Source organism: Centruroides vittatus, unplaced genomic scaffold, assembly GCF_030686945.1.
Source record: "Centruroides vittatus isolate TY-2023 unplaced genomic scaffold, ASM3068694v2 scaffold_2802, whole genome shotgun sequence".
In the NCBI taxonomy this organism is placed as follows: Eukaryota; Metazoa; Arthropoda; class Arachnida; order Scorpiones; family Buthidae; genus Centruroides; species Centruroides vittatus.
Genome location: NW_027122693.1, coordinates 1,431,235 through 1,452,044, shown reverse-complemented (window position 1 = coordinate 1,452,044; position 20,810 = coordinate 1,431,235). Strand labels below are relative to the sequence as shown.

The 20,810-nt window shown below is 30.7% G+C and overlaps 1 protein-coding gene across 4 annotated transcripts in view; it reads right to left on the bottom strand.

Annotated features, from left to right (window-relative positions):
- The window catches only part of LOC136987867 (complexin-like), a 226,363-nt gene that overhangs the window by 98,032 nt on the left and 107,521 nt on the right, over positions 1-20,810 (bottom strand). The window contains exon 1 of one of the 4 annotated variants that reach the window (XM_067285620.1): positions 9,970-9,988. The exons of the other annotated variants lie outside the window; for them this stretch is intronic. The gene's annotated coding sequence lies outside the window, so the exon portion shown is untranslated. Of the gene's footprint in view, positions 1-9,969; positions 9,989-20,810 lie in introns of those variants that run through there. 4 annotated transcript variants of the gene reach the window in all.

The following is a 20,810-nucleotide window of genomic DNA, read 5'->3' as shown; positions in this document are numbered from 1 at the left end:
ATTATATAAATTTTCAAAAAAGTTTATTATTTATTTAAAACGAGCGCTTCAAAATTTATAAAATATTTACACGATTAATAAATATTATAGCAATTTTTAAAGCAAAGAGTCAAATATTTTATTAAGATCTTCTTTAACATACCGAAGTTTTCTCAATTAACGAGTTGAAAAAGTTAGGTAAAGCTGGAATTTTTAAGTAAAATAATTAATAAAATACGAATTAAATTAAAAGGTTATATTTCTGAGCCATTAGCGGAAAGAAAAATAAGCCACAATCTTTATAAAAGTTTGCTTTAGGATAAAAGATTTCGTGACAAGTTACCTTTATCCAAACGTATAGAAGAAAAAGAGTGTGAACGATATTCTTTTTAACAAGAGTACTAACAACTGAGTTTCGAGAACTTTCTTATGACACGACTGTAGTGTGTGTGTGTTTGTGTGTGTGTGGCCATATCGATCGGAAAAAATCTTTCAACACCTGAGCAATCTTATCTCCAGGCCAAGTGCGACTAGGACAAAACATGGCATTGGTTTTCGACACGTTTAAGTTCTGTCCAGAAGTCACGAAGTGTTACCCTGTGGGTAAAAATCGCCAGAGTTCTTCAACTACCTGATCTATAAGAATTGAAGAGGAATGCTTTAAGAGTTGTAAAGTTAAAGTCCTATCCCCTTAGGTATGCATATATATTGAATGATTTCCATTTTTTTATGTGTGTATACAGATAAAACACGTGTCTAAGTATGGAAATTATATAAATATGTATGTTTTTAAAACTAATTTCCTTCGAGTAAATATACTTATAAAATTTTTATAAGTTAAACTGCATAAAAAGTGAAAAAAATTATCGAAAACTTTTCCACAGATTTCGTGTTTTTAAATAGAAAATTCCGTTTTTTTTAAATAAAATTTTAAGTTAATTTTTAATTATTAATGTATATAATAAGGTGTAACAGTTTGATCTGTTAACATAGATTTTATCTCATATTTCTTGGTAATTATATTAATTTTCACTTAAAATTTCTATATATATATCGTTATCTGTAAAATTAAATTTATAAAAATATCTAAATTTTATAACTTCCAAACGAAATTTAATATCAAAATTTCAAAAGAATAAATGAAATTTCTGTCTTAAAACTTGTTATAGTTGCCTCTTTTACTTATTAAGATAATAAAATTTAAAATAATTTAACTCTTGTGGCATATATTATTACACAGTTTTACTCAAGCTTAATATATAATTTGGCTCATTAATAGATAAACAAAGCAAATTTTGACTTCAATTCACAACTTAAAGACGGTTAAAAGGAATTTTTCTAACAGTTTTATTTAATTATATCCAAGAAAAATATTGTTTTTAGCCTAATTTTTGCTAAAATATTTATATTCTGTCAAAATTTCTGATTAAAAATCGATAAAATTTTCGATTGGAATTAAATTTTGATTCGAATCTAGACACATCCCAATAAAAACCACTCCAGATATAAGAAAAGGCTAACAAAATTTCGTTTTCTTAACTTTCTGTAACTTAATATCGTGAATCAGTTGAGCAATGCCTTCTGGCATTTAACTGACTTTTATTATTATTTTTTTAATATAACTCATAATACACCGATCTTAAATTTCATATAACACTTGCTTCAACTTAGCCCTGTATAAACTATTTATTCATACAACAGACTATTGTAATTATAAATTAATACCTAGCATTAATTAGTACATAGTATGGATTAGTATAGGCCTATAAACTTTGATAAATATTAAAAACAAAAACAAAATTAAACTAATAAAAAATAATTGCGAACATAAGTAGTCTTCTGCTAGATATAAACGATATTTGCGAGATTACGTTTCAAAGATCTTTGATATTGATTGGTTAACGATAAGCATATCTGAACGACTATTGGTAGAAAGATTAAAAACGGGCGTATATCTTAATTTTATAAGATTTTTCTCTCTCTTTTAAATTCTCACGAACTTATAAATTTAATTATACAATATATTTAACTAAAATTATTATACTAAATATAATAAAAGTCAAACTAAACATTCATTTTTAACAAATTAAGAATCTGGATAGTGTAATTATAAAGTTTCTGCAATAATATCCTTATTATTGAAGTTTCAACGTCTGGTAATTTTCCTAGCAACTCCTTAACTGAAACAATTAACTACTATCTGAGAATATTCAACTCATTATACGCTTAGAGATACACTTAAGTATTAACAATTTCGAAATGTGGTATAGACTTACCACTAATGCCTTACAGAAACGTGATAAAGTAAATTTACTTTTAAACAAATGGAAAAATGCTCTCGAGATTCTCGTTTTATCGCAGTTTGTGGTTCGTCATTTCCAGTTTGGTTTTGGTATGTGCAATTTTATTGCTTGAATTCGATAAAATATATATATCATACGTACAGTACTATACATATTCGATTGATGTATCTTTCTGTATATTCTAAACCAATAAAAGAAAGAAAGCAAAGCATTTCTAAACATTACTTCTATGTCACAGCCTTCTTTTTAAGGCTTGTTTATACAAGAAAATTGCGATTGAATATTAAAAATATGCCAAGAAATCGCGAGAAAATTGAAAATATTTACATATTCTTCTATTATTTTATGAGATTATTATGGTTTAGCGTGTAAATGTATACAGAACAGGCTGAAACTACAATTAAATAATCTAATTTACACCATTTTCATAAATATTTAACCAGTTATTTATATTAAATTATTTAATATTAAGCTTATAAAAGAGAATATAAACATTTTTCAATAAAAAACTGAAGATTTATATTATTATATTCTTCAAAAGAAATCGATCTAAAATCCTTTTACAGTAAATGTAACCATTGACAATCAATTGAATTTAAAATTTAATAAGTAATAACAAAATTTATAAATCATTTTAAAAATAGAAAATCGATTTTTCTCATTATAAAAGTTATAAATCTATAACTAAGTTTCCTAATTAGTAGAATTTTATATCTGCAAAAACAAAGGATTATTGTTCTACTTTTTCTTCTTATTATTATTATAAAATCGATCATTTAGTTGAAGAAAGAAGCATCTTTAATAATTATACATAAATTTTGAACGTAATTTTATGTATTATTTTTTTAAAAACTTGCATTAAAGGAAGGTTTTAAGGTACGAATTTGCAGTAAAATATATCTAAAAATAAGTATTTTAGTACAGTTTAATCCAGTGATATCCAAAGAGGGCGCTATCATCGCAATTCAGAGTAGTAGAAGACTCAAGAGGGCGCTGCAAAGCAGGGGCGCCTTGAAGCGCCCTCTTGGGACGGGAAGACAAGAGGTGAAAAAAATGTATACAGTAAAACGGGGTGGCAGTTCTGAACAGTTTTGGGGCGGTTTAAACGATAACAGCAGAAAAATGATAGTGATTCCGATATAACGATGTTCATAACCCATCAAGCAACGTTAAGGAATTCACCCATTGGCTAGATGCACAATAGATTGATTTTTTCATCTGGAAAATTTGGTATCGAATCCTTAGGCCCATTTCTCAAAATTTTTCTAAGGTTAGTCGATTAAATCCGTAAAGGATTGAATCGATTCCATTGACATATATATATATATGGCAGGTTAATAATGGACATTTCACCATCGCACAGACGTTGGAATCTTTTGAAGTATTAAATAATATTACAAAACTACTACTTAATATCATAAAATACATATAAAATCTCGAAATTTAAGTAAGGAATTTATGAAAAATTAAGTGGCTGACTACTGGAACTAGATTAAATTGAAGTTGAATTTTAATCCTTAGGATTATTCGACGGGTTTAACGTTGTAGAAATGCAGCATCAGCCACGCGTAATTGTGTAAGTGAGGCTAGTAAATTTAAAAATTTTAATTAAAATCATTTTTAATTGTGTTTCTATGCAAATGAAGTTCTAGAAAACCCTCGAGGATGCGAGGAAAAAATTATCGTTAACGAAAAGAATTTTCTTCAAATCGATATTATATTGATATTTGTAATTAGAAGGGGTTTTCGATATAGTGAACAGTTTTGTCTTTCTTGCTATTCTTTATGTATATAGTGAACTCTTAATACAGTGAATGATCTACTCTATTGGGCGATCACTTTATTGAATCTTATACCGCAAGATCTACTTCATCGAGAGTCTACCACGTAGGGATTCTACTATATCGAAGGAGTTTACTGTATAAGGAATGTAGTATAGCGAGTCTACTATATCGAGAGTGCATTATATTTATAGATACGATATTTAAGTAAAATTTCGTTGAGTATACAAGTTATTTTTATAATTATCTCATTAAATAATACATCAGAAATTCTAGAATGTCAACGCCAATGTAAATTGAAGTGAAATTTGTATTTAGATAATACTAATAATAATAATTATCAAAGCTGCTACGATAAGAAAAAGATTAGAGGAAAGAAATTCTGGAAATTATTTTTATTCTTGAATTTTTAACGTGTGAAAACTTAATTACATCTTATCTTCACTAGAGAGAAATATGATGCTAAGTAGCACGTGTCGTGTTATAGAGAAGCGATAAGATGACCTTTTAAAAGATCTGTTAAAAGAATATACTTAAATATTCTATAATCGTTATAAGCAGATAATTTACAACAATTCGATATTTTCAATTATTTAAACGTAATTTATACGATATGTACTCACTTTACGACTAGTATAAATTTTCTGTATTTAAGTGCAGTATTTTTTACCATCTTTAAGTGCAGAGATGCGCGTAAGAATTATGGTCCTCTAACCAAAATTTTGATTCAATAGTGAAGTCTACAGTACAATTCTGACCATAGATCATCTGTTTCCCCACACGATTTCTTCTAGTTCTTCCTGTGTGTTATTGGACACGGTGGCCAAACTGCGGCTCTTCTAGACCCTTTCTCGTATATTAGACTCCCATCCCTTATTAATTAGGGGTAGAGGTACTGCTTTGGTGCTATTTCTATGTATATACACACATGCACCAAACACACAAACACACGTGTGTATGTGTGCTTCTTCTTTGCAGATTTACAAATACGTAGTAAAAATCTTAAGCAAATATATTTTTAAAATGTTGAATAAATAAGGAATACTCAATTAAAACTCCTAAAATTTAGAAGAGGCATCATCACTAATGCCTCTTCTATAATGGATTTCATACATACGACTTTTATAATTCTGGTTTTTATGACCATGCGTACAATGCTAAGCTCTACTTTCTGTACTCTCTTACAGTACAACAGATCTCAAATTCTCTTAACTTTTTTATTATACAATACTATATCCTGTTGGCTTATCCCGTCCACGTGATTACTTCAATAAAGAGCAGTACCCTATTATCTTCGCTTGGTTACATCAAAGAAAAGGGAAAGCCATCAAGCGGTATCAATCGTCTAGCCCTATTGACCAATAGCAATATTTCTTGTAAAGGGTGTCAAGGGGTCGAAGTGGGGGAGGTTAAACCTATTTCCTGATCGACAAGAAAAGAAACTTTTTAAAGATACCCAGTCAATTTATAGGCGAACAAAATAACTTAACTTATATAATTCGACTTCTAGAAATTTTACAGTCGATTTATAAGTGAATTAAAGCGGTAAATTATATTATTTTTAAGATTATATTATGATAATTACATAAAATTTTAAATTTCTTAATGTGTATTAACCGTCCCTGTGAGTATTTGCTTATTTCTCTTTGTGTTTATGTATAAACACAAAGACAAATAAGCAAATAACCACACGATAAGTACAGTACATGCACACACATAAGCTGAAATGTGTAAACAAATATACGCACATGAACATGAATATATTTATGTGCTCAAGTTTCTGAGTGTTTAATTTTTTGTGTTTGTGATTGTACGGATATTAGGTATTTGTCTGTGTATTTCTGTGTAGTTATTTGTTCCTTTCTGTTTGTATAATATATATTATATAAGAATGCAAACACCAAAACAATTACAAATACAGAAAAATAAATACTCAGAAACTAAATGAATATATATATATATATAATCGATGTTTGAGCCTGCCCTGAGTTTACAGTTTACATATAAATATATATATATATATATGTATATGTAAACTGTAAACTCAGGGCAGGCTCAAACATCGATTTTTCGGGCCTCAGATCGAGGATCCTCTCTCAGAAGGGCCCCACACTTTCAAATTTCTAAGAAAACCTGACAAAAAAAATTCGATTTGGAAAATATTTGGAGGCCCCACCAATAACTTTTTTCGAGGCCCCCAAAACCTGTAGCCGGCCCGGTAAAAACTGATACATACTGTACACTAAACTATATGTTATCATCAAAATTACACATGAAAAACTAAATTCGAATACATTTATAAATGCATACTGGCAAGGCCCATCTCAACTGATTTATATATTAAATTAAATTCCTATTAAAATTGTAATTAATAAAATACTACAAATAATAAAATTCTAAATATATCCATGCGAATATTTAATCTCCCAGGACGTTATAATTGAAACGTTCCTGTTTATTATTCCCAACATTTAAGTCAATGTAAATACATCTGAAATGTAAGAAAAATCTAAATAAATAAATTCTCCCTAAATGTTTAATTAATTAAATCATATATTTTTCTTGTGTAACCAAATCTATAAGCTTACTAAGTATACACGAAACTACAAATTTCAACTGTACAGATCGATAGAAGTTAGAGATTTGCTTAAGGTAATATTAATAATATTCCTTTCTGTTCAACGTCGTCTTTGTAATTATGATGACGAATAAATCTCTATCAAAATTAATAATTATAAATAAAATTCCCATGCTTTTATTTGCACTCTACTTAATGACATCAAGATAAACCTTCCCCTTTGCAATCCCAGATATTGAATTTCTGATATACATCTTTGTTAATTTAATATCTTCGAGCAAACACACAGAACTCACTCGTCACACTGAATATTAAATAGGAGTCATCTGGTCAAAATTCAGATTCTTTAATTGAATCACTAGTTAAATATTGACCCCACTAATTAATAGATTGGAGTAAGTTCGAATTAAAAATCGATTTTTCTCAATTTAAATGTGATAAATCTCTTTAGTTTTTTCTATGTATCTGTCTGTCTGTCTGCCTGCCTGCGTTACAAACGTGTCCAATATAATGCGAAATTTTGTGACATAAACTTAGTAATTCCTCAATTAATTCTTTGAAAATAGATAATGAAGATATTACAGTATCGTTCCACACATAGTGGATTCTCGATATAGTAAACTATCAAAAGAATTCACTATATCGAGGGTATGCTAAACGTTCATAACTCTGAGCTAACTTATACTGTGCACATAAAGAGTATCGAAAATTCACTATATCGAGAGTCAACTGTACGCTACGCATGAATTTTCATAAAAATCACGTCACAAAAACTTATTTGACATCATTTCAAACTTCTCTAGACTTGATTAAGGTGTGTTAAAAGTAGTAAAGTAGGGTACTAACAGATAAATATGTAAAGTATGTGACATGAATCATCACTCAGTGATAAAGAAAATACTTTGAAAGTTTTTCAGAGTTTTATGATGGAATGGTTACTAAAAATAATATCACGCGACAGATATTAAGCTATAACGAATATTACTTCAATATTGATTAGGAATGATATATACTATTTCTTCAGATATTCAATATCAAGAGGATAAAACATCGTCTACACCTTGGAATCGGGATAACAGTTTGAATTTCAAATCAATATAATAAATTTCGTCAATAAATAATTAACATTTAAAAGATCTGACAACACTGTAGCTGGACTTTTCCGGCATTCTTTATTTTGTTTTCATCCTTAATGATGGCCCTATCATATTTAATACTTAAGATTGGTTCGGATATATTAAGGGATTGGGGCCATATCTCCCAAACCAGTGGTCCGATTTTCCTGAAAATTTCTAGAAACGTTTTCCCCTAATACACGAACCTTCTTGTGAAATTTTAGAGATTTTTGACAGAAGGCACGCGAGTTATTAAGCTTTAAAGTAGGAGAATAAAATCGTGCCCTTCACATACTAGCATCCGTACGTATTTTAAAACTCCCAACTTTTTTGCATTTCTCAATGTTTTAAGAGGTCTCGACTCCAAAAATGTAAAAATATATTTTCGGGGGTAATTTTTTCACCGATCGCCTTACTTTTCCTGCGTTATAAAACAGCCAGTGAAATAAAGATACAGCTTGAAAAAATCTGTTTCTGTTTATCTTATCGCTTATTTTCTAATTATTAATGATGATTTTAATTTAATTATATTTCTAATTCTAATTATCTAAGTAGAAGTTTTTTATAATTAATTTATTTATCGATCCAAACCCATAATTATGATCGGTATTATATTATTTACATTCATATCTAAATTTCTACAACGGTGCTTTATTTCATTACAGATTTTATATATTAATTTAAAAATTAACTAATATTAAAAAGTTATTTTAATACTTACAGAAACCAAAAATAAAGTAATTTAAATTAATAACTAGTCCACTGCTAAATACGTTAGATAAATGATTCAAAACATTAAGCTACAAAGATTGGTTGGTAATAGAGTTTAACTTAACGCTGATTGGTTGGAGGGGAGAAAAAGGTGGATTTATATTTACATCTACCAATAATATTTTTCTTTACTTTAAGTATTTTATCCTATTATTTAACATAAAATACTTAAAAGTAAATAAAAGTATTATTGTAATGCTTAAAATTTAAAAAAAAATAATGCAGAAAAATAATAAAAATCAGGCTATAAGTCGGTATACAATCAGTTAAAAGCAATTTTAAAATTTTTTTCATTTTGTCTGTAGGCGTCAAGAGGGCCTTTTTAAATCATATGTTCGACAGGCCCACATGGAGACTTTCCGGTCAAAGATAAGGCCCAACAGATCCCCGGGGTTCACTAGGATTCGATCTCAGATCCCCAGAGCTATAGCCAGAGACTTGTCTCTTTCGTCCTAAAGGCACGAAAAAGGCCTTTACAATCATATCTGTGAGTTGAGCAGGCCCACATGTGATCTTGCCGATCAGGAATAGGGGGTAACACCTGGGACAGAATCCCCCCGAAATATTCCTGGATTTCACTGGGATTCGATTCCGAATCCCCAGAGCGATAAAAGACTACTTTAACAACCTCGGAGGTAAATTTTAGAGTTTATTTACACACCTTTTATAAAATAAAAATAAAAAAAAACACAAAATCTTTCTTTATTTCTCCCCCAAAAAAATATCGATTCAGAAATCGATTCGATTAAGAAATCGATTTGTAACGTCTGATTCGACTTAAAAATTAAATATCGATTCCCTTCTGGGGCATTTGTTTTCTTAGCAAACCGCGCGTTTTCTATTGAGCAAAACTTCTCCCCCTTCCTTTTCCCCCCTTATAAAATATACAACTTTCTGTGGGTATTCTTAGATTGCATAATAAGCGTTCTATACAAGGGCATACGCCATTTCAGATGGCAAATGATTACAAAGCTTCCTCCTTTGTGAATTATTCAACCCGAAACCAAAACGTTCTGGATCAATGCGGGGTCACGTGTACAGATCGGTAAAGATACAAACAAAACAATAGGATTTTTTTCAGAGCCATTTTAAAGCATTACGATCTCATTTTTCGCAAGTTGTGCCATAAAATCTGACCATGATTTAGCAGATGAGTGTGCATATAATGTAAAATAAGTAGAACCCGCTTTCAATATAACCGATTTCAATCAAGTTGTATCAAATATCTTAAGAAAACAGCAATTTCGGGGAAAAGAAATACTCTGTTTTCATATTGCCACCCTCCCGTACTGCGACATAAGACACTGCAATTTAGGTTAGGTTAGGTAATACAGCAAAAGAAAAAAAAAAAAAGCTCAGCATTCTGTCTAAGAGCATAACCGTCGAAGCGGTTATAAATTTTATGCTCAATTAAGATACATTAAAGAAGAATATTCACTTACATAACATGTTCTTTCCATTATCGCTGCACGATTTCTATTCATCTATCAAGTGAAATGTTCGATATCTTTTAATAGAAATCTTGGAAGAGTAGGAAGAGGTTTCTGTTGCCAGGAATGGACTCACTTTATTAATGATGTCATTTATTTGTCGGCGATTATTCATTATCGTGAATATGATTATTTACGATTACAAACACCTTTGATTTATGTACTTATTACTCATTATAGATTGCTATTCTATAATAATGGATATTTTTTAATTATATATCTATATGTTAAGAATAATTTTGAATGATTAGAATAAAGTACAGGCATACGGACAGCTCTGGAATTTCTGGAGATTTAAACATTAAATTGAAAGTATGATATGCTTATAAGGTAAAATTTTAGGATAATTCCTTATTTCCTGTGTCTAATGCTTCAAAATTAAATTGTTTTAACAGTGACGTTGCGCGCTGCTGCGCGTCGTAACGCGTACTTCGCGTATGAAATTGTTTAAACATTGATTAAAACATAGTTGTAAAACAAAAATATAATTATTTTTGTTACAGAACTGTTCAAATATAAATATAAATTACAAGAAGCGTAATAAATCTTCCTTAGATTAATGATACATCGACTCAAGTAACGTCGCCAAAACGGCGATGTTTCAACAACTATACTTAGTAAAAATAACAGTATTAATTGAATTTCCTTTATATACACCAATAAAAATGATTCTAAACTTTACCTGCACCTATAAAAATGAAATAATCGTTATTTAAAACCCGTTTTCAACGATGCGACGAAGCAGCGTAACGTACGAGATACACGCATAAAAAACACATACGTAACAGGATAAAATATAAAAAGTACATATCTAAAATTAATAATAAAGTGCATAAGATGAATATACATAAAAACCTGTTTACAACGGATACCTGCCAAATCGGAAAGTATCGATAATATTCGGTAGCGTGCGATTCCGGCTTACGCAGGTTTCACTGTATATTAAAATAACTTAATATATAGATTTGTATAAACTTTTATAAATATTTAATACTAGAATGATATAAAAGTAAATGATTCCAAATGATTCACAAGAGATTTCAGAATCATTCCCAAAGGGGCTTATAAATAATTCACTCAGAAAGAGCACCCTTTAACACATCGAAGAATTTACATCAGAACAGATATATTTTCGATGAAGATACGAAGAGAAGGGGGCGAAAAAGATCAAATAAATTTAGTTTTTGGAAGAAATTCCAATGAATATTATTGGAAGAAGATTGTGAGAAACTTGTTGTTTATCTGGAAATTTTCGAAGCGTGAAGAAGAACTTGCAACAAACATGTAAACATGATCCTTTACAGATCGATGGGTTCCACATCATCATCATCTCCCAAGTGTGTTCAAGTTGATTTTCTAAGTGAGCCAGAAGAGTTTTTATGTAGATTACACCAGCTCACGAATTCTTACATACATAAATTTTATTTTAAAATATTTTAGTTAATAATTTTAATAATTTATTTGTAAAATTTCAAAATACTACAGCATACACGTTACTAAATTGTAGGGAGATTATAAATGTTTATCTAAAAAATTAAAGATTTATCTTTTTTTCTAATCGTTAAATGGAGGAATTTCTGTTTGCAGTGCTTTGTAATTATTTTATAAATAAAATAATACTATAAATATATTTATAATCAGTTGAAGGATTTATAGAATTTACAAGCGAAATTGAGGAGGAACCCCAAGAGTTGAGGCTTATTTACATATTTTATGTCTTCTTATAAAGTTAAGAGAAAGTTTACAATTTTTAGAAGAAAAAACACATTATTTACTTTTTATAAAGACCCATTATTGAGCATTGAGAAGAGTCTCCAACGTCTTAAATTCGCTATTGAATTTGTCCCTGTTCCTTCAGTACAACTGAATTAAACAAGGTATTATTTACCAAAACGTGTACATAACTGAATGTTGAACAGTTAATGGTTAATTTAAATGATTAAGTTGTAAATAAGTTCGGTAAACGTTAAGTTTGTCGGACTGTAAAGGAGGGAACAGTATGACAAAAATAAGTAAAAAATTCTTCCATTGTCGTGATTAAAATATACGAAGATACGAAAGATTTAGTAGAGATTAATTCAGAAATTAGTTGTTTCTAACAGTAATTTTTATGATATAAACAGTGAAACGTCGATATAGAGACACCCTCGTAAAGCGCCAATGAATCGTCCCTCATAAATATTAAAATAGAGAACTTTATTACTATACCATACGTCTTTCAAACACACACACTCGAGTTTAGACACCTATTAAGATACTTCAGTTTAGCGCCATACTCAATTTAGTAATAATTTTAGGGGCTAAATAGTGACGCTAAATCATATAGAGAGCATTCACAATACAGTAAAACTTGTACAAACGGAACCTGAATAAAACCTGCCCAACCAGAAAAAATACCGTGCGATTCCGGTTTACACAGGTTTCACTGTAGTTCATTATGCTACGGCTTTAACTCTCAAGGTATTTAATCAGGCATAATTTATACTGATTTTTATTATAATATCATAAATATTGATTCTTTAAATGAATAATTAAATAGTAAATAAACATAACGAATTAAATATTAAATATTTCCTACTTCATTACGTAAAGCTACGTATAAATTATAAATTAATACAAAACTAAATTAATATTTTAATACAGTCGAACCTCCCAACAACGGCCATTTCGGCCGTTGTTGGGGGGTTCGACTTCTGTATATTAAAATTTTAAAGAAGAAAAAAGCTTAAATTAGTCATTAAAAACTTCAATAATATTTATTTAATTTTCATTTCAGTTAAATGAGAAAATTTTAATGCAAATTAATGTAAAAATCTGAATTAAATTTTATCATTTAAGCTAGAATTTCATAAAAAAATATTTACAATGAAAATTTTACTTTAATAAATTTTATACATTTTAATAATTTAAAATATTGTTAAGCAAATAAAAAACTATAAATATTTGAATTATTTCTTTATTTATTAAAATAATTTTTTAAATTAATTATTTTTAAAATTAAAAATAGGTTTGAAATAAAAAAAATGAATATGAAACTTGGCAGTCCTCTGCGAAATATGAAAGCAAAACTAAGTTGAATATACTTACGAGCGATTGGTTGAAACATGTAACTAACTCGAGGGCGATTGGCTGAAGAAAAAAATGGGAGTGAACCCTGTCTGCTACAGCCAATCGTCTGTCTGCCTTCTGGGAGGTTTTTTTTAAGGGAAACTGGCTCCTATTTAGATGGGGAAAACCAGAAAAACACCACGTGGCCAGCCCGTCCGAGCGAGGCGCGAACCCACGACCGAATTCCCAGTGTTCAGGGAACAAAGACCGCTTGGCCACTGGTGGGCTCGAAGTTCAAGTTACTGTAACTTAGGTAGCCTGTCAAAAAATGGCTGGCCATGTTGGTCAGGTGCGAACCCGTAACCTGTGTTCAATGGCTTTTAACCACTCGTTCACTAGTGGGCTGTATCAACTAAAGATCCGGTTTGATTTGTTGGAATACGGCAAGGCGTGGACGATCTGTCAAGGGAGGACTTTCCGTAAGAAGCTGACCCCCATTTAAGTGTTACGATGTGAAGTAAATCCGGAAAACTGCACGTGGCCAATCATTGGCTAGGAAACGTTCGGTGGTTTCATCTACTCGACCACTGATGGACGAAGTTCCTCACACTGTAGCAAATGGTCCACGTGTCGCGCGGCCTTATCGTACAGAAACCAAATTATTTAACCTCATACACGAAAGATAAATGGAAATTTATATTTCAGATTTCAACAGAGGAAAAAAGGTAGAAAATATAGAAGAAAATACTTAACTACTCATTACATAAATTGAACGGAAGAGGGGGGAGTGGACGACTGAATTAAAATTTCAAATGTATAAATAAAAATCAAAATACGAAATTTTCGATCAATATTCCTTTAATCTGAAAAAGAAAATTTAATAATCTAAGATGCAACATTCGAATCTTCCATTAAATCGAACAGAATGGAATTTCTCAGCCCATCTCTTACTCCCATATCTCTTTCATAAACATCATAATAAGATGTCAGTGAAGCACTTCCTAGGGCTTTTAAGATGGTCTCTTTAGACTTGATTTCAAAACCTAGACAGGCATTTTCACAAACCTTGGGCTATGTTTTCAATTCAGTCCAATGGAAATGGAGTAATTCGCCTCTGGCAATTTACTGTTTCAAATTACGGTATTGTCAAGAGGATGCTCAATTACAATATTAAGACGATACCATCTTTCGCTTCCAAAAGTTATTTTTCGGTCATTTTCTTTAATTAATTCGCTTCCATCGATTAATTCGTATATTTATTTAATAACTTCAGATTATTATTTCTAATACAGTAAACCGGAATCGCGAAATACCAAATATTTTTTCCGGTTTATTAAGTTTCCGTCTTAAAGAGGTTTTTTTAAAACATAGAAAATCGCTCCGTTCCGAAAAATTTTGTCCGTTGTAGACAGGTTTTGCTGTACTTATGAAATTACTGTTTAATTGATCACATTGCAAATTTGGATTTCGAGTGAGACACTTCTCTCGTATGTTTCTTAATATTTAAGGTAATTTATTTTCATTATAAACCGGAAATAATGTGATTTAAACCCCCAAGAATTTGGTAAACCTTAATTTTTTATTCCAAAATCTTTGTGATCCGTCTCAACGTGACTTTGTTAACACAGCTAATTGTTAACAGACCAATCCCGAGAAGCGTTTTGAAAGCTCTAATTGCACTTCACTTTGTGCTTTGATGTCTTTGGAAATAATTTCGAGAAACTGGAAACTAAATCGGCAACTAATAAAGGCATGTCCAAAAGTCACAATTACTCTTGATAACTGTTATCTAGCATTAACAGCACGTCATCATAACGAGATGACTGCGAGGCAACTATTGAAATCATTGTTCCTGTGGCTATCGAATGTCTTCGTTTTGACAGTGATAGGACCAATGATTTCAAGAGAAATTATGTACTAGAAAAGTTAGGATAGCGGCTTATAATTAACCGAACTGATATTGATTTACGTTACTTCACGTGCAAGCCTAAGAGGAACCATTCGATTTAAAGTTGGATTGGATTGGTGGAATTAAGCAATGCAACACAGGCGATCTTCCAAGGGGTAAGGAGCCTTCCGGGTGGAATTTTACGGGAAATTGGAATCAATTTACGGGTGAAAAACCCGGAAAACTGGCAAGTCGTTGTTGAGGAGCGAACCCACTACTAATACTAATAATTTGATACATGGCGAAATTATTTTGTTTATCCAGAGTTCCTCTAGTGTCAATTCAGAGCCTTCACAGTTACGTATTGTTAGTAGAAGTATGAAAATTCTCAGCACTATAGTGAACCTTGCGCTTAACTTTCTTAGAATGCCATTACAGATTTCATACTCGTGAAAAATAATGCATGGCCGCACGGAATACAATTTGTTTCAAGCGGAGGACACTTAAATCTTCACTCTTTATTTCCAACTCCACTTTGCAAGAGAATGTTTTGGGAGTGACAACCTCCAGCTTCCTCCGATAAATCTTAAAGATTTCAAAACTACAGTCTTATGAGATTGGGATTTATTGCTCACTAACTTGATTATCAATCTCATAAACAAGAGCAACAACAGCAATCTGTTAGATTATACTTATTACTAATGTATTTTTCTCCAGAAAGCAGTTCTCCAATTTAAAATGATTACTATTTTTTAAATTAAATTAAATTAAATTATTGTTTTTTGTATAATTTATAAAAAAGGATTATTTGTTAATATATTAATAAATATTTTAAACAATTACTTTAATAAATTATCTTAAAATACCTATAATTGTATGATAAAAGCTGTATGAATCGTACAGTTTTGGATTGGATTGATGGAATGGACACCACTTGGAAGATCGCCAAGAGGGATACAACTCGGGTCTTTATATGAGAAACTGGCCCCTATTTAGGTTACACACGTGAATAAAACCGGAAAAACACGTTGGTGAGACACGAACCCACGACCATTATTCACTAGTTTTACCCAGTCGGCCACTGATGGATGATGCTCAATTTTGGACATCTGAAATACCAACCAGAAGGACTTTCTATGAGAAAATGACCCCTGTTTAGGTGTTACACACGTGAAGAAAACCCGGTAAACTCCAAGTGGCCGACACACTGGCCAGACACCAGTTTTCAGTGGTGTTTATCTACTTACTAGTGGGCCTTAGGATTAATCAATTATCGAAACTATAAATGATTTTTTTCTAAATATAAAGCTTCTCTTAGAATCGATTTAATTTTTTACATAGTGTTTACCCTTTTATCGACTTGAATTATTTAATTGAAAAGGAAGATAAATTTAATTGTTTACAGTAAAAATTCGCGATTATTTTTAAATTATTTATTTATTTTCACAAGTATACTCAGGCCAAAAATAACAATACATTCGAGAATATATTTGTATCGTAATGAAACTAAATCGATATTATACGCAGAAACGAATATAATAATAGGTTAGGTGTTCAATATTTGATGCATTCTAACTACACTGGGATTATATGGACGAATGGTAAAATATGTATCATAAGTTTGTTAGTGAAAGCCGCTTGGGGAGAAACCTGTTACAGATTCAAACATAAATTCTCTGCTTATCTGAATACATAAGAACCACACTCGTACGTAACACTATAGCGAGTGTATTGCACAAAACCACGGGAATATGAAAGCTAATAAAACTATTTCACGTGATTTTTAAAATATTTAAGTAAGATAAACTCGAAATAAAGTATACAAACGTGTTAATACTCATAAAATTTATATACAGATACCACAGTAACCATACTGTGGTGTGTTTAGTATTGGCAGCATCTGTGCTATATGCTATGGCTAATTGGTTTGGTTATGGCGATCTGTCGAGGGGGAATGCCACCCGGGTGAACTTTTATAGGTAACTGGCCCCTTCTTAGTGTTAAAAATGCAAAGAAAACCCGAGAAACTCCATGTGGCAAGGCGCAAACCCACGACTAACTACCACTGTTCAATGGTTTTATCCACTCGGCCACTGGTGGGGTCTGTGGTTAGTATAAACTACAGATGCTTTTATACAACTTAAAGTATAAAGTATAATTATAACTACTTTAGGAAAATTGCAGAAATAGTTTGAATTTTTAAGAAGAGCAAGATATTCTTAACGTGGTTCTGCTTAGAAATAGAGAAGTGAGATAGGGATCATCCAGTCGCAAATTCTTTATGGGCTCACTCTTCTCCTAAAGCCATAAAAACATAATTAAATCATAAAGCAAACGTAAAGTTATCGGAAGAAACCCTTTCGTATAGTGTATTTTACTACAAAAGACTAAATTTCAGACTCTCTTTGCCTGGAAATTGAACAAAATAACTCTATTCACTCCCTTTCTCTAAGAGCACCAATATCATTTGGATAAATAGTCAAGAATAAGAGAAAATTTAAAGTTTACTATCGGTTCAATATCAAAGAAAGTTGCCCACAAATGGCTGAATGTATAAAATCAATCAAAAGTAGTAGGTCGCGGGTTCGAACCCGATCAACAGGCTGGCCACGTGAAGTTTTCTGGGGTTTATTTATGTGTCATAGCTTCTGGGAGGTACAGTACCTCCTCTGTTGTACTAATTTATTCCATTAATTGCATCAATCAAAAACTTTTCTGTAATCAATTATTTTTCTAGTTTTTCTTAATATCTATTCAAATCTATTAAATAAAACGATTTAATGAGTATTAAAATGTTTAAATTTTAAATATTTTAAGCAAAAATTGTCTTTAAACCAATTTCCCATATCACAAAGATAAATATTTAAATAAATTGATCATTAATGAAAATTAACGACGAAAGAAAATATTTAGATTTAATTAATTTTAACGTTTGAAAAATAAATTTCCGTTTGAAATTTTAATTAATTAATATGTCTCTAATTAAATTTTACCTAGTAAAATTTAAACTAAATTTTGATATTATTTTATCTTCGATAAAACGTAAAATATTCTCCTTAATACGAAAAATTTACTTGTAAACTCGACACGAATACGTGGATAAAATGCAATTATGAGAAAGTTGATTATTTTACATCTATAATTATTAGTAAATATAACAGATTTGAAATAATATATGGTAGCCCAAAAATAGGGGGAGGCGCCCCACTCTAAATAGAGTGGTGCGCCTCCCTCTCCCTCCTCCACTCTAAATAGAGTGGAGCACCTCTCCCTATTTAGGTGTTAGACACGTGAACAAACCCCAGAAAAATTCACGTGACTAGCTCGTTGGTGAGGTGCGAACCCGCGACCAACTACTATTGGGAACAGATGTTATTGCTGTTAAATCACTGGCTTAATTAGAAGTGATTTATACTTTCAGGCAACCCTGTACAACTGTTAACTTAAGAATTCGTATGCTGACAGATATAGGTAAAATATGCATATTTATGTACTGAAATCTTTTGTTTTAATGCATAAACCTGTGGGTATATGGCAGATGAATGGAACAATTATACTGATTATCATCTTCTGAAATTGTAGCATACATTCATTGTTAAAAGTAGGAATGAATTTCCATATTGTTAATGGAGATGTGGGTTGTTACATAGGAATTATGTTGTGTTTTAAAGCATTACACTTCGCAAGACTTTAATATACTAGCATTTAGACTTGAGAATACCCATTAAACTGCAAAAGAAACCAAGCTCAAACACGTAAAACATACGAAGAAACTTCAAGAATTCAATCACAATGCAGTAATTATTACAGAATTTATCTAATATTTAGCATTTACATCGATTCCGGGACTGAACTGTGTGTGAATAGACAGGGGTGGATGTTTTGTGTATTAAAAATCAAATTATACATATAAAAATAAAGATAAAATATAGAGAATGTAATTCCAAACAAGAAAAAAACAAGTTTATATAAAAAAATAGTGGATGAAAGTGGATAAAACACGACGCGAATGAGAAAAAATAGAGAATGTGAGGCTCATCCTCTCTGAAAGACAATGAAATAATCTACGTCCAAATACGGCCAAAACCTCTGAATAACGGCCACTGACGGAAACTTTTCTGTAAACCAACTCATAACTATGGTAAGCCATATTTTACGAGTCTACATTTGCGTATGAAGACACGAAACAGCAAGAAACATAAGTAAACATAAGTCATACTTTACATAAGATTTCATGTGTTAAAGGATAAAATTCTTTGGTTATCCGCAGACTTGCAAGGTCCTTTTTTATATATGCTTATGTAACGTCATAAATATCACGTGATATAGATTACAAGTGAAAGATTAGTACAGGACCAAGTGATTTCGAGACTCTTAAACGCTCCCTAAATGAGCTTGAGAGGCCTCTTATATTCTTTTTTAATCACGGAAAGCCCTATCACGTGATGGTTGATGCTATAAGATTGTAAATACATCTATATAGAGGCAAATTTCTCATAGAATGTCATCTCTGAGGTGGCACCCTTTGGCATGTGTTACCACCAATCCAATTCGATTATGCATAGAGTTATCTTACGCCTGTGTTACGCACTATGCGCTATGTTTTAATGATTATTCAGTATATAGATATACAGTAACCCCCTTTATATCGAGCATGTAGTTGACACAAACCAAATGAGCGATATTCATCATTGGATATCGCTCATGAATTTGTATCTCATGCGATATATCCGAATCAGCGTTATAACGAGAAGCGATGTAACAAGGGACAATTGTATTGTTATAAAACTTCGCTTCTGTTACTGTTTCCAGTGTATTTTGACATTTTATGATAATCAAATTATTTAAACAATAATAAATTAACCATTAAAAGAATTTTTGTCCTTCAGATCTTACCGAAAATCTTATTTAATATTCTTAAAGCAACTAATTGTTTAACTTGCCTTGTTTAAAAATACATGTACAGTACACGTGTGATGTTTATCTTAGTACATACTTTAGTAATTTCCTTTGATGTTTACATAGTTTTAATTTTAAAATAATAATATCTTCAGTGACTTTTAGCCTTTAAATTCTTCCTTCTCTACGCTTCTTTTTTTTCACTAAATATACAGAAGGGATTTCATATTTCATCTAAATATAACCGCTTGAAATACAGGAAAATACATCATACGATATGACACATAATTTCAAGAAAATATTGGAAACATATATCTTAAATATTAAACATTTATTAAATTATTTCTACTTCCTCTTCGATGTTCAATATATACGTTTATATTGGCTTACGTGAAATATCGATGCCACGATTTCGATTGATATACATATTACGATATCTAAGGTGGTACCCCTTTGGCATGTGTTACGTTTCCTTATTCCATGTACTCGTACACGTACATGTACATGATTTCACTGCATTTTATACGGTATCCTCCTGAATGCCAATACAGTTTGTAACAGAGTTTTAACGTTACACACTTAAAATATTTTAATAATATAACTTATATACATAATTTTTTTATATTATTTAGTTTGATTTATACTATTATTCATAAAGTTTTCTCACTTTATGTGTTTCATAATTGAAAACCAATTTCGGTTTAGTGCAACAAATCAATGTGTGTTAGGTGCATTACATTAATGGGTCATAAAAGTTCAACGTCGTAAATTTTACGTTTAATGAATGAATTTTCATTTTAAACTTATTATTTTAATACAATTTTGCATTAAAATTCATTTTAATTTACCATTTTTTCGAGTAATCGGACGTGTTTTTTAATGATGATGATGATGATGATGATGACGATGCCATGAAAAGTTGCTTGCTATAAACCTTATATTAATTTATAACTTAAAT